Genomic DNA, 15,988 nt, shown 5'->3' on the forward strand with positions numbered 1-15,988 from the left:
TGAAACATTAAGTGTAGCATTTCAAGGAAATCAACTTCAGAAAATACAGAAAGCAGAACTTATCTTTTCCTGTATATAGAGTGGTAACTGTGTGTATACATCTACTAATTTGTGAGTGTGGTAAAGAACTTATGTAACAACATACTGTATATAGGAAACAGTCTACCTCTATTACACTCGTAAATAAGAATGGTTAATTTACAATAATAAAAGAATATAAATGTATATGGTTTTGTGCTTGTGCTAAGTATAAGTTTTGAGCATACCCAAGTCATAGTTATTGTCAGAAACCATGAAATCAGACCAAGACAGTACAGTTAAATCACACTTGTTTAATAATAAAAGTAAAAAGAACAAACGTAGTGAAAACATAGCCAAAGTTCAGTAACTGGAACAGATAGTCAGCCAAGCCAGAAGTCAGGGATCAATGTAATGGAACAGCAAGCAGGATCTGGAGCCTGAAAGGATGTCAGCAAAGTAAGTCTTGAACAGGATAGCAGGAGATAGTTTCTGTGATGTGACCAAGGCGAAGGCAGAGATCTTCTGGACTGGACGGCTTAAGTAGGCAGGACTGATGAGCAGGATATCATCAACAGCTCAGTAACTGTGGAGAGATAGGAGTTGGCAATTAGCCAACAGCTGAGCGGCCAGCTCAGAGAAGGTAGGGCTGAGCCCAGCCCTGACAGTAAGACTCGATTCACACAGGGGCAACACGACTTCCAGTGCGACTTTGGGAGGCAACTTGGACACGACTTGAGTATGAATCACAGCGCAACTTGAGGCAACTTACAAGGCACCTTGAAGTTGCCTCCAGTGGCCAACCACATAATAATCAGCTCTGTGGGAGGGAGGGGTTTGCCTAGAAAACTATTTTTACTTCCTGGAAAGTCGCTTCAGTTAAGATAGGGAATCCGACTTGGAGGCAACTTCCATTGAAATCAATGGGTACAAGTCACCTAGAAGTCGGATTGAAGTAGTACAGGAACCTTTTCTCAAGTCGGAGTGACTTCAGTAGTGTGCATTAAGATGGCTCTCATTCACTTACATTGATTTTATCATGTTGTGCGACTTGAGGCAACTTGGGACGACTTCAAGTCAGATCCAAAGTTGCCCCTGTGTGAATGGACTCTAAGGCTACTTTCACACTGGGGCGTTGCGAGCGCTGGTGGTAAAGCGGCGCTATATTTAGTGGCGCTTTACTGTCGTTTTAGCAGGTGGGTTTGCAGCGCTGCCCCATTGTTTTCTATGGGAAGGGGCTTTAGGAGCGGTAAATACACCACTCCTACAGAGCTTCAAAGATGCGGTTAGCAGGACTTTTTGGACCGTTCTGCAAGCGTACCACAGTGGCTGTTTCAGGGCGCTTTGCAGACTTATTTTTAGCGATGTAGCGCCTGCAAAGCACCCTAGTGTGAAAGGGGCCTTATACATGTTCTCTTTCATTTCTCGTCGTTATCAAATGAAGTTGACTTTCCAATAATTCTTAAAAAATTAGTTGTGCTATTGGTGGTCCATTAGCAAGCTGGCAGTTCTTTGTGAGGCAGAGGTACAGGTTGCCTCACATCAGTTCCTGCCCTCAAGGAGCTTAGAATCTAAGGCTATCACCTGTCCATGATTTAGAATCGAAGGGAAAAACCTGTCCATGATTCACCCGGACAGTTTGGGTTTTGAATCATGTGTCCGGGTTTCAGTCCATCTGAAACCCAGACACATTATTCAGATCGGGCTGTGGCTCCCCAAGTAACCAATATAGTCATACACAAATCTGTTGCCGTTCGGGAGCCGTTCGGGGCAGGTTTAACTGAAGGGTGGAGTGATAATGTCAGCAAGAGAAATGTGGCCACACCCACTTTGTGCCAAGGCGTGCTCTGTGCGCTACATTACTACTCTCCTTGGGGCACCCAAATGTATCCCAGGTCTTTTATAATCCTATAGTGTTTACAGCAAAAAATAAAATAATAATAATAATTTCCCGTGTGCTGCAAAAGTGTTCAGATTTGGCTTAAAGAAAGGGTGGCCACCCTATCTAAGGTCCCCAATCACATTCATACAAACACTTACAAGGGCCAATTTAGTCAGGAGCAAACTAACCTACTAGCACGTCTTTAGAGTGCAGGAAGAAACCAGAATACCCGGAGGAAACCCACGCAGGCACAGGGAGAACATGCAAACTCCATGCAGATAATGCCATGGTTGGAATTTGAACCTGCTAGACGAAAGTGCTTACCACTTAGCTACTGTGCTTGATTTTAATCTGAAGGCCCAATGCTTTGCTAGATGGTGCATTTGCAAGACATCATTCCTAAATTATATCTAGAGAAAAAAAAATGAATGTGGTCTTATTCTGTTCTTGTTAGAATGGCAATCCGAAGCGGTTACACACTATAGCACTGTGTTTACAAATGATAGTTTCAGAAATGATGCCTACGTTTTTAGAATGATTGCTCGCTGCCTAAGTAAAAGTACTCATCAGACAGGTCCCTCTGTCCTAAACACTGATGCCTTTGGTAGACATGAGCATTAAGCAAAACAGTTTACAGTATGTGTAATGATTAAAATCTCTCTTTCAAGCCTGACTCAATGGTTAAAAACAGTTATGCCTGGTACACACGAGCGGACTTTCCGTCAGAAAAAACTTGGATGGTTTTTCCGATGGAATTCCGCTCAAGCTTACCTTGCATACACACAAAAGCTCTCTGAACTTTCAACCGTCAAGAACGCGGTGACGTACAACACTACGACGAGCCAAGAAAATTAAGTTTAGTGCTTCAGAGCATGCGTCAAAATTGTTTCCAAGCATGCGTAGGAATTTTGCACGTCGGAATTTTTACAGATAATCGTAATTTCCGAACTTTTTCCGAAAAATTGAGAACCTGCTCTCATCTTTTGCTGGCCGAAGTTCTGCCAGCAAAAGTCCGGTGGAGCATACACACGGTCACATTTTCCGACCAAAAGCTTTCATCGGACTTTTGCTGGCGGAATTTCCGATCGTGTGTATGGGTCATAACACCCACATACTTCCACATTCTCCTACCTTTGATGGTTATCAAAGATTATCCAGAAATATTGGCAGAAATATTGTTTGTTCCACAAAAGAATATGAATTCAAAAGCCATCTTAAAATCCATCTCCAGGTTGTTCAGCACTTCAGCCATAGCAGTTCCACCAAGGTGCCGCTCTGGTTTGTTTACAACCACGTTACATATAGATTTTGAACAATCCTCATACTCCTGTATGGTAAAAATCTTCACTGTTAAGCAAAGCAGCATCCGCACTTAAAGAGAAGTTCCAGCCTATACAAAAAAAATAAAAAATTAATTCAGCAGCTACAAATACTGTACCTGCTGACTTTTAATACGAGGACACCTACCTGTCCAGGGATCCCGCGCCTATCTGTCCATCTGCTCCAAGTACAGTCGCCGGCATCTTCACTAAAGGAAACAGGAAGCGAAGCCTTGAGGCTTCAATGTCGTGCAGGAACCTTTTTCAAAGCTGGACCGACTTGTGACGGACCAGTTAAGACGACTCTCATAAGGAACCATTGATTTATACACGTCATGCGATGTGTGTTCCCAAAGTCAGAGTGTATATCGCACCAGCCTGTGAACCAGGGCTTAAAGAGGAAGTAAACCCTGATGAGTTTACTTCCTCTTTTTTTCCTTGCAAAGGTAAAGCATAATGGACTACTATGCATCGCATAGTAGCCCATTATGTGTCACTTACCTGACACAGGAGCCAGCGAAGTCGCCGCTGTCCCCTGTAGTCCGCCGCATCCATCTTGCTTGTGGCGTCTCGCAGCTCCGCCGAATGACAGCGGCGAAGCCGCGATGACATCACTCCCGCGCATGCGCACGGGAGTGGCGTCTCGCAGCTCCGCCGCTGTCATTCGGCAAAGCCGCGATGACGTCACTCCCGCGCATGCGCACGGGAGTTGACAAATGCGGCAGCTCCATTCTTGGAACTGCCGCGCTTAGTGCGCCTGCGCGCCGCTGTCTACGGCGCATGCGCCGTAGACAACGGTGCCCGTTTTCGGGCAAATATCTCCTAAACCATATAGGTTTAGGAGATATTTCTTGGACCTACAGGTAAGCCTTAATCTAGGCTTACCTGTAGGTCAAAGTGGTTTGTAAGGGTTTACATCCTCTTTAATCCTTTTTTTTTTTTTTCAACTGCGGCTAAATTTTCAGTTTTATAATGTTCTATTTTTTCTGTAAATATTTTCTTGTATCATTTTTTTTTATTATAACAACAAAATAATTAGGTTGACTCTCTAAATGCTATAATCAGCTATATTCAGGAAATTAAAGAGCTTTTTGCCTCTTTAACCACTTCAATACCAGGCACTTAGACACCTTCCTGCCCAAGCCAATTTTCAGCTCTGTAGCAATTTGAATGAGAATTGCGCGGTCATACAACACTGTACCCCAACACATTTTTTATCATTTTGTTCCCACAAATAGAGCTTTCTTTTGGTGGTATTTGGTCACCCCTGTGATTTTTATTTTTTGCGCAACTAATAAAAAACACAGAACATTTTGAAAAAAAAAACACTTTTTTCTTAGTTTCTGTTAAAATGTTTTGTAAATAGGTATGTTTTCTTCTTCAATTATGGGCACTGATATGGCTGCACTGACGGGCACTGATAAGGCAGCACTGATGGGCACCAATGAGGTGACACTAATGATGGGCACTGATAGGTGGCACTGATATGGGGCACTGATGGGCACTCGTAGGCGGCACTGATGGGTACTTATGGGTGGTACTGATGGGTACTTATGGGTAACATTGATGGGCACTGATAGGTGGCACTCATGGACACTGATGGGTGGCATTGCTGGGCATCACTGATGTAATTTGTTACATAATGGTGCTAGTCAGTGCCCATTTGTGGGCACAGATTTGGCATTCATTTGCACATGTGGATGGCCATGGGGTACATACCTGGCCATCCACATGTTGCCCCCTTCCCTAGTGGTCCAGTTTGGGTATCCAAGGGGGGGCTGCACTGATAAACAATCAGCACAGACCCCCCCGTCAGGAGAGCCGCCAATCGGCTCTCCTCTACTCGCATCTCTCAGACACGAGTGAGGAAAAGCCAATCAACGGCTTTTCCTGTTTACATCGTGATCAGCCGTGATTGAACACGGCTGATCACGTGGTAAAGAGCCTCCGTCGGATCGGTGTAGCGATGTGTCAGACTGACATACCGCACCACAGGAGCGCGGCGGCTGTTATTCTGAAGGATGTCATATGACGCCCAGTCAGGATAACTGAACCACCGCATGGCCGTCATTTTGCTATAGGCCAGGTGGGAAGTGGTTAAGAAAAGCTACCATATTGTAAACTCTGTTACTTTCCTGTCTAGGCATGGCAGGGAGTGATACAGGCCTTGTTTTTAAATGGTTGGAATAGCAACAGCAGATGTAGTCACACGTGTGTGTTTCCATTACAACAAATGGTGGTGGCTATTTAGTGTATATGTAAAAGGTTTCTGTTGGAGTTAACCTGCCCCCCGTGATTTTCACTCTATCTGGGAATAGATTGTTGTCTTGCGAGCTGGAAAATTTCTGTGCAGGGTGAGGCTCACAGTGTATCAGGTCACAATACCTGCTCTGGGATACCTGGTTTCTGGCAAGCGTTTGTCCGGGGGTGCATGTAGCAAAATATGTTTCAATATTAAATAATACGACTAGTTCACATTTTAGAAACTTGAAGCATGTGATAAGAGGTTTTTCTCAAGATTTAAGTCAATACTTCATCTGACAGACCCTCTTTAACATAAGAGCTTAAAGCAGCTAACCTCAACAAATACATGCTTTAACTTGCTATGTAGATTTCTTCTGGAAAGACCCATCCCTGCTTATTAAACAAATGGCTTAGCTTCAGGTTATTAAGTATGAACTGCCCAGCTTACTCATACTACTTGCAGATGTACAGTATATAACTGGAGTTTCACCAGCATAAGCAGCAGCCTCATATTTTAGTGAAACCTTATGGTCATTAATGGTTATTAAAGGATAAATGCACTTTTTTTAATCAAGTACAGTTACTCTAAAGCCCCATACACACTATCAGATTTTCTGCTGATTTTCTCCTTCAGATTTACCAAAACCATATAATATGAGGTCAAACCTTAAGCGTTTCAATGTGTATGCAATCAGGCAGGCCCTTGCATTACATGGTTTTGGTAAATCTGAAGACAAAAATCATCAGAAAATCTGATAGTGTGTATGGGGCTTTACTGCCTAAACTCCCCAACCCTTCAACGGAATGTATTTCAACTTCCCCCAACCCTGGTCTATAATTATTACCTGAATATCATGTCCATAGCCTGCAATCGTCTTTGTTGCTAGCACCCCTGCACAGTCAATCCCTATAAACATGTGCAAAGCTGTCTACTGACTAGACATGTGCATTCATTTTCATCCAAATTTCGGGTATTTTCGTTATCGTTTAAGGCCTCATGCACACGAGACGCAGTTAAACGCGCGTTCAGATGCAGTTGGACAGTTTTTTCAACTGCACCTGAACTCATTCAATGTTATCCTATGTGTCCATGCACACAGTCTCGTTTTTTTCCGTTTATATGCAGTTGCGTTTAATCTCGTTTTTCCAGAAGCAAAAAAATGCGTTCAGAAACAAAAATTTCTGCGTTTCAGACGCAAAACGCGGCTAAACGCGGCTAAACGCGACTAAACGCGGCACCCGCGTTTAGCCGCGTTTGCGTTTATATGCGTTTTTAAAGGTGACCTTTTTTTTTACATTAAAAATCTCAAAAATTATTGCAAATGATGAAAAACCATTAGAAAAATATTTTAAACAATTGCAATTGCAAGTGGACAATTCACAACTTGTGGCAAGTGACGTGGCAAGTGGACAATCCACAAATTGTGGCAAGTGACATGGCAGGTGGCAAGTGATGTGGCAAGTGGGCAATCCACAACTTGTGGCAAGTGACGTGGCAGGTGAAGTGGCAAGTGACGTGGAAAGTGGACAATCCACAACTTGTGGCAGGTGACGTGGCAAGTGACCTGGCAGGTGATGCGGCAAGTGACTTGGCAGGTGACGTGGCAAGTGGAAAATCAACAACTTGTGGCAGGTGACTGGCATGTGACGTGGCAAGTGGACAATCCATAACTTGTGGCAGGTGACGTGGCAAGTGACGTGGCAAGTGGACAATCCACTTGTGGCAGGTGATGTGGCAAGTGACGTGGCGAGTGGACAATCCACAACTTGTGGCAGGTGATGTGGCAAGTGATGTGGCAAGTGGACAATCCACTTGTGGCAGGTGATGTGGCAGGGGACGTGGCAAGAGACGTGGCAAGTGGACAATCCACAACTTGTGGCAGGTGATGTGGCTGGTGACGTGGCAAGTGGACAATCCACATCTTGTGGCAGGTGACGTGGCAGGTGACGTGGAAAGTGGTGTGGCAAGTGGACAATCCACAACTTGTGGCAGGTGATGTGGCTGGTGACGTGGTAAGTGGACAATCCCCAACTTGTGGCAGATGGCATGGCAGGTGACGTGGAAAGTGGACAATCCACATCTTGTGGCAAGTGACGTGGCAGGTGATGTGGCAAGTGACGTGGCAAGTGGACAATCCATAACTTGTGGCAGGTGACGTGGCAAGTGATGTGGCAAGTGGACAATCCACTTGTGGCAGGTGATGTGGCAAGTGACGTGGCGAGTGGACAATCCACAACTTGTGGCAGGTGATGTGGCAAGTGATGTGGCAAGTGGACAATCCACTTGTGGCAGGTGACGTGGCAGGGGACGTGGCAAGAGACGTGGCAAGTGGACAATCCACAACTTGTGGCAGGTGATGTGGCTGGTGACGTGGCAAGTGGACAATCCACAGCTTGTGGCAGGTGGCATGGCAGATGACGTGGAAAGTGGACAATCCACATCTCGTGGCAAGTGACGTGGCAGCTGATGTGGCAAGTGACGTGGCAAGTGGACAATCCAAAACTTGTGGCAGGTGACGTGGCAAGTGACGTGGCAGGTGACATGGCAAGTGATGTGGCAAGTGGAAAATCCACAGCTTGTGGCAAGTGACGTGGCAAGTGGACAATCCACAACTTGTGGCAGGTGACGTGGCAGGTGACGTGGCAAGTGAACAATCCACAACTTGTGGCAGGTGACGTGGCAAGTGACATGGCAGGTGATGTGGCAAGTGACGCGGCAAGTAGACAATCCACAACTTGTGGCAGGTGATGTGGCAAGTGACGTGGCAGGTGATGTGGCAAGTCACGTGGCAAGTGGACAATCCACAACTTGTGGCAGGTGATGTGGCTGGTGACGTGGCAAGTGGACAATCCACAGCTTGTGGCAGGTGGCATGGCAGATGACGTGGAAAGTGGACAATCCACATCTCGTGGCAAGTGACGTGGCAGGTGATGTGGCAAGTGACGTGGCAAGTGGACAATCCACAATTTGTGGCAGGTGACGTGGCAGGTGATGTGGCAAGTGGACAATCCCCAACTTGTGGCAAGTGACATGGCAAGTGGACAATCCACAACTTGTGGCAGGTGCCGTGGCAAGTGACACGGCAAATGCAAGTGTACAACTGCTCTCTATGCTGCTGCTGCTCACTCTGATCAAAATAGCAGAAATAGTTAAAAAAATGCTTTGAGAGCTTGGGGAGGGTCTACATGATGTTATCTTTATAAACGCGTTTAAACGCAAACGCGTCTAAACGCGTCTAAACGCGTCTAAACGCGCCATGCAAACGCGGCAAAACGCGCGTTTCTAAACGCGCGTTTCAGCTTTTTTTTAACAGAGGTTTCATCTGCGTCTCGTGTGCATGAGGCCTTAAACAAACTAAAACGAATGTACAGAATCCGAAAAACTGAAAGATCCGACATAAACAAATGCTTTATTTTTGTTTTCGTTGTGACAACAGTTCGATATAGATAGAAGATTCGACATGACGTTGACAATAGCGATCTGTGTCCATCGAACCTGTGGTCGAATGTGCCTAACCTCTATTAGTTCAAGATTATTCTACATAGAGAGAAAAGATTCGACATTATAGAGACAATAGCAAAAAAGGTTGAATGTGATTAACCTAACTATTAGTCCAAGATTATTCGACATAGAGAGAAAAGATTCGACATAGAGAGAAAAGATTCAACATAGAGAGAAAGGATTCGACATAGAGAGAAAAGATTCGACATAGAGAGAAAAGATTCGACATAGAGAGAAAAGATGCGACATAGAGAGAAAGGATTCAACATAGATAGAAAAGATTCGACATAGAGAGAAAGGATTCGACATAGAGAGAAAAGATTCGACATAGAGAGAAAAGATTCGACATAGAGAGAAAAGATGCGACATAGAGAGAAAGGATTCAACATAGATAGAAAAGATTCGACATAGAGAGAAAGGATTCGACATAGAGAGAAAAGATTCGACATAGAGAGAAAAAATGCGACATAGAGAGAAAAGATTCGACATAGAGAGAAAAGATGCGACATAGAGAGAAAGGATTCGACATAGAGAGAAAAGATTCGACATAGAGAGAAAGGATTCGACATAGAGAGAAAAGATTTGACATAGAGAGAAAAGATTCAACATAGAGAGAAAGGATTCGACATTGTAGAGACAATAGCAAAAAAGGTTGAATGTGATTAACCTAACTATTAGTCCAAGATTATTTAACATGGAGAGAAAAGATTTGACATGAAGATTCAACGAATCAGTCGCCGCGAGTAGACATTTATGGTCAAATGCTCTGCCCATAGGCTATAAAAGAATTCTAATGTTGGTTGACTAGTAATAATAATTAATAAATGTAATTATTACCAGTGTCATACAACATTAGAATTCTACTATAGCTTGTAGGCGGAACATTCGGCCGGAAATGTACGATTGCGGCGTCGTACAGTTTAGCTGCTCCGTCAAATCTTCTTAGAACATTCAACAGACACCATAAGCCTTTAATGACAGATTTAACCTTAATTATTTCGTATTTTCAGATGAATGCATTTTTTAACGAAACAAACAAATAAAAACAAATTTTGGGAGTAACTAAATTCCTTTTTCGGACGAAAATTAAATTCCGAAACAAAATATTTCAGTGTGCACATGTCTACTACTGACACCCAGGAAAGGACCCCATGGATGTATGAGGGTTTCCTTTGCAGGAACTTTCACCAAGTGATGTGAGGACCACAGGAGGCCACAGCTTTTGAGATTCTGGTAAGTATGCATCTAGGGTATGTAAAGGTGGGTTACATTTGATCAGGGAATCTAGGCAGCCCTAGATCAAAATAGGAAACAGGTGTTTAGAGATAGGGGTAAAGGAACAGGTAGTGGAAGTTTTTTTTACCATAAAGGAGAAGAATGGCCAAATCATTTTTGGCCACACTTCTCCTGTGGGTCACAAGAGTTCAGTTAGATCTGCACTCCTGTGAGCCGTTTTCAGCCGACAGCAGGCTAAAGCTGCTGTTGGCCAATTTCACAGAGCAGGTCCAGGCTCTGAAAAAATCCCTAAAAGCCTAGACTGACATTTGGCTCAGCCTCTCAGCGAGCCACTGAGAGCCTGAGCCAGCTGACCCCCCCCCCCAGCACTGGAGGGGCAAGAGCAGCAGTTGCCAGCTCTCTGCAGGCTGGGGACTAAGAATTGAGAGATCAGTGCTGTTTGATCGCTCAGTTGTAGGTGAGTATGATTGTTTTTCATATTCCGGAACTTCTCTTTTAATGCAGAGAATGCATTAAGGTAAAACACCTTTTGACTTTAGAACAACTTTTAACCACTTGACATCCGCGCTATGGCCGAATGACGGGCACAGCGCGGATGTGAATTCCCGGGAGGCCGTCATGTGATGGCCTCCCCTGTGCACGCTCCCTGCGTGTGCTGTGATCACGAGTCACTGAGATTCAGGTGATCACCGATCCGAGCAAGGGGCCGGTCCCGGCCCCTTACCATGTTATAATTTTTTCTCCTCCGCTGTCAGCCAATCATCGGCTCATCTTAAAGGGACATCGGTCCCAAAACAGAAGAGGCAATTATGCCTCATTCATGCCATCTGAAAGTGCCCACAAGTGTCACCTATCAATGCCCACATGTGCCACCTATCAATGCCCACAAGTGGTGCCAATCAGTCCCCCCTGGAAGTGCTGCCTATCACTGCCACCCATCAGTGCCCATAACTGCCACCTATCAGTGCCCATCAGCGTACATCAATGACTGACAAAAATTACCTGTTTTAAAATTTTATAACAAAATAAAAAAAAAATATATATATATATTTTTTTTTTTAATTCGATCTTTTTACCTTTTTTAACAAAAAATAAAAATCGCACAGGTGATCAAATACCACCAAAAGAAAGCTCTATTTGGGGAAAAAAATGATAAAAATTTCATTTGGGTACAGTGTTGTATGACCGCGCAATTGTCATTCAAAGTGCATCAGCGCTGAAAGCTGAACATTGGTTTGGATAGGAAGAGGGTTTAAGTGCCCAGTAAGCAATTGGTTAAACTCCTGCAGGCCTGCCAACTATCAGGGCTCCTTCACACCAAAAAAAACTTGCTTTGATTAGAGCATGGGCTTACCAATACCAAAAAATGGTGCTGGCATACATTTTATTCCAATGTAGCACATTAAAATGTGGGTCAATTCACCACTGAGAATAGAATTACACTCACTGGCTACTTAGGTACACCTTGCTAGCACTGAGTTGGATCCCCTTTTCCTTCAAAGCTGCCTTCATTCTTTAGGCATAGATTCAACAAGGTGATGGAAACATTCCTCAGAGATTTAGGTCCATAGTGACAAGATAGCATCACACAGTTGCTGCAGATTTTTTAGCTGCACATCCATGATGTGAATCTCCCGTTCCACCACCTCCCAAAGTTGCTCTATTTCATTGAGATCTGGTGACTGTGGAGGCCATCGGAGTACAGTGAAATCATAGGGGGTTATTTATGAAAGGCAAATCCACTTTGCTCTACAAGTACACTTGCAGGTGCATTTGCTTTAAATCTAAGGGGTAGATCTGAAATGAGGGGAAGCTCTGCTGATTTTATCATCCAATCATGTGCAAGCTAAAATGCTGTTTTTTATTTTAATTGCATGTTCCCCTCAGATCTACAGCGACATTACTTCCAAGTGCACTTGCAGTGCAAAGTGGATTTGCCTTTAGTATATAACCCCCATGGTGCATTATGCTGCTGGAAGTAGCCATCAGAAGATGGGTAGACTGTAGTCATAAAGGGATGGGCATGGTCAGCAACAATACTCAGGTAGGCCATGGCATTTAAATGATGCTCAATTGGTACTAAGGGGCCCAAAGTGTGCCAAGAAAATATCCTCCACACCTTTACACCACCAGCTTGAACCATTGATACAAGGTAGGATGGATCCATGCAATTCTTACCCTACCATCTGAATGTCACAGCTGAAATCGAGAATGATCAGACCAGGTAACGTTTTTCCAATTTTCTTTTGTCCAATTATGATTAACCTGTGCAAACTGTAGCCTCAGTTTCCTGTCAGGAGAGGCACCTTCTGTGGTCTTCTGCTGCTGTAGCCCATCTGCTTCAAGGTTCAATGTGTTGTGCATTCAGAGATGATGTTCTGCATACCTTGGTTGTAACAAGTAGTTATTTGAGTTACTGTTGCCTATCATCTCTGCCCATTCTCCTTTGGCATCAACAAGATATTTTCCTCCACACAACAACCGCTCACTGGATATTTTCTCTTTTTTGGACCATTCTCTGTAAACCCAAGAGATGCTTGTGAGTAAAAAAAAAACTAGCAGTTTTTGAAATACTCAGATCAGCCTGTCTGGCACCAACAACCATGCCACGTTTAAAGTCACTTAAATCCCTTTTCTTCCCCATTCTGATGATTGGTTTAAACTTCAGCAAATCGTCTTCACCATGTACAGATGCCCAAATAAATTGAGTTGCTGCCATATGATTGGCTGATTAGCAATTTGTGTTACCAAGCAATTGAACAAGTGTACCTAATAACGTGGCCGGTGAGTGTAAATTAACGTAATTTGATTGAAGTTAAAACAAAAAGCAAGCATTGCAATGCATTGTGATATTGCATCTCAGCGTTCTTCCCCAGAGAAGTAAAGTGAATGATTCTGCTAAATACTAATAAAAAAGGAAGCAGTTGCACTGACTGCTAATTTATAGGGGAATTATAAAACACTGGGGAAACACTGACTCCTAATGTATAGGGGAATTTAACTGAAAATCAATGTAAAAGATGGTGATTTCAGAATAAAGTGGGGTGCGGGTGACCCGAACGACTGGGGGGGTGGTTGTTTGCCGCACTCCCCCCCCCCCCCAAAAAAAACAAAAAAACACCAGCCGCCACTGTTCCAATAAAAGGTTATCTAGAGGGAAGATTGTATTTTGCATGCAGTATAGGTAGATGGACACCAAGCCGTTAAAGTGCTGAATGCCAACTTTAAAGAAGGGTGGGGGGGGGCATCAACATTTTGCTATGGGGCCTTGCGATTTGCAGTTATGCCCCTAGTTTCACCATTTCAGGTTGCCACAATACACAAAAGCTTAGTGCTTCATTGCACATTAAAGTGAACATGGCCTGGGGCACCGCACAGGCATTTCAATGGCTTCAAGAAAAAAGACAGTGTGTGTGGGATTTGAAAAAAAAATAAAAAATAAGATAAAGCATTTAATGCACTTTGCATTCAGTGCTTGTGTATATACGCCCAAATGCAAAATTGCTATATATTTTAAAAAGCATTTCAAATGTACGACTTTGAATGACATCAGGATTTAGAATGAATGCATGTGTAACCAGGACCTGATAATGTCGGCACATACAGAAATCACTTGAAATTTACAGAATGGGAGAGGCTTAAATCTTTCTTACAATTCCTGTGAATGTACTTTTTGTTTCTCCAAGTGACCTTTTTTTTTTTTTTGTAAGCACTTGTCAGAGTTAAGAATATAAACCTAAATCTGTTTTATGAGCAGAAGATGGGTGGGACTACTTCAAAGACACTAATAAAGCAGTAGTTACATTTGGTTCTCCACCCAATGCAGAACAGGAAGGAACATTGAGTATCATTAATGCAACATTGTCTAGAACTGGTTTCTGTGAACCCAACCAAGCTTTAAAAAAAAAAAAAATCACAGCTACGTTACTTTTTTTTTTTCGTTCTTTCTTTTTTTCTTTCTCTTGAATAATTTTTGGCCAGCTGGATATTTTTAAAATAAATAAACCTCTAAATTGTTCAATATGTTATCAAGGCTATGCCGTCATGCATAGATTTATAGCTGATTTACTCTGTTATCTTCCCTAAAGGTAAATTGCTTGAAATAATTTTAAATAGAAAATGGATAATCAAAAAGTGTACCTTCAGCCAACTTGGTTTCTTTCGTTTTGGATAATGTGGGAAATGGTTAGGACCCTGGAATGTTTTTTGTTTTTGACCCTTGTTCGGGAGGATAGGAAATATGGTTACCAACCATCTGTTTTTGAATCAATCTTGTTCTTATAAGCACGGTACAGTTCTGTATTTGCTAGGCAGATTAAAGCGGAGTTCCAGTCATAAAAAGAAAATTACAATATTCAGCAGCATTAAATACAAATAACAACCTTTGGAAAAAATTTTTTTTTTTTAATCACATTTTTAGGTCTGTTGTTAGGGGGTCCCTCGTAATCTGCCTCTTGCTCTCCAAGGCGCCTGACGTCATTTCCCTCGGCACCCGTGCTCGCTAGTGCTCCTGGGAGATGTCGGTCATCATTTCCTAGTAGTCACTGGGCAGCACCGAGGGCTTCGTTGGCATCACAACAGGGGCCGGCACTTCCAACGAAGCCGTCCGTTGTGATGGCAAAGTCTTAAGTGTTACGGCGCTACGCTGTACATACAGCGCATGAGCAAGAACAGGTGGTGCATGCTGGTCGCTCAGCTGCACCCGAGCACGGAGGATAGTGCTTGTGGACTTCACATGCCTATAAGCACTATGGAAACTGCTACTAAGAAGAAATATAAGATATATTCCAATATAAAATTGGCAATCGAGCATGGATTATTCAAAAAAATTTGAGTTATCTAAATAAACCTCAGAAAAAAAAAAGATATGCATCCTAAAAAAAAAAATGTTAACAGTGGGAACACCACTTTACTAAAGCATCCAGTGCTTCAAAATGTTTTCCATGCTATAATCCATTTAATCATTCAGCAATTGCTTCCTGAGGATGTCTTGTGATGAAATGCGCCAAAGCGGAGCTACAAATACTTACGTTATCCCGCACAGGGTCACGCTCACACTGAGAGAGTTGGTGGAGCTGGCAACCACACAGAAGTAAGCAATATTTATTCAAGTGCCGGGGCAAGCACAGCAATATGTGAGTGCATTGTATATATGCTTTTATGCATTTGCATGCAAGTGATACTAAATGCACACTGTGTAATTTACATTATCCCTTCTCTCTGTATGTGGACGGTGGTTGTAATTATTTTAGTAAAACAAAAAAAAAATCTAAGCGCCTTTTTGTTTCCTAATAAATACACAGCTGTCACATGACCCAACTGTTTCCCAGCCTGTCTGTAGAGAAATAGTGGCAAGAGGAGCTTCTATTCCACTGCTGCTGCTCACATTTGCATAATAATAATAATAATAAAACAGCCTTTGGAATACAGAGTAAAAATAATTAATATCAATAAATGGTACAAAAAATTGTCATGCAAATATAAATTTAAAATCAAATCTTTATTACCACCCCCATCAAATCATTCTCTGCAGCTATTACCTTTTTTACCACCACCCCCTCCCTTTAGAATGTAAGCTCTACGAGCAGGGCCCTCCTGTACCTTTTTCATTGTACTGTAATTGTGTTGTCCCCCCCTATACATTGTAAAGCGCTGCGTAAACTGTTGGCGCTATATAAATCGTGAATAATAATAATAATAATAATATTATTTTTTGGCAATAACATGGTGTGGGTGGATCTCTGCCCGTCATGTGTCACGCCCCTCCAGCCTGTGTCTTAGAATAAC

At 43.0% G+C, this 15,988-nt stretch overlaps 1 long non-coding RNA gene across 3 annotated transcripts; it reads right to left on the reverse strand.

The window, feature by feature from the left end:
• Positions 1-312: 312 nt before the first annotated feature.
• On the reverse strand, positions 313-14,840 carry LOC143974696 (uncharacterized). 3 transcript variants are annotated; one of them, XR_013272266.1, is made up of 4 exons: positions 14,614-14,840; positions 12,380-12,719; positions 2,225-3,290; positions 313-604 (listed from the first exon to the last, which is right to left on the reverse strand). It is a non-coding gene; the product is annotated as an uncharacterized LOC143974696 (long non-coding RNA). The 3 variants fall into 3 exon arrangements; XR_013272265.1 differs by having other exon boundaries at positions 313-2,310; positions 3,032-3,290; positions 14,614-14,836; XR_013272264.1 differs by having other exon boundaries at positions 313-3,290; positions 14,614-14,836.
• Positions 14,841-15,988: the final 1,148 nt, after the last annotated feature.

The sequence above is a fragment of the Lithobates pipiens genome, unplaced genomic scaffold, assembly GCF_037356315.1.
Source record: "Lithobates pipiens isolate NorthernLeopardFrog02 unplaced genomic scaffold, aLitPip1_a1.2 Scaffold_13, whole genome shotgun sequence".
NCBI classification, from domain to species: Eukaryota; Metazoa; Chordata; class Amphibia; order Anura; family Ranidae; genus Lithobates; species Lithobates pipiens.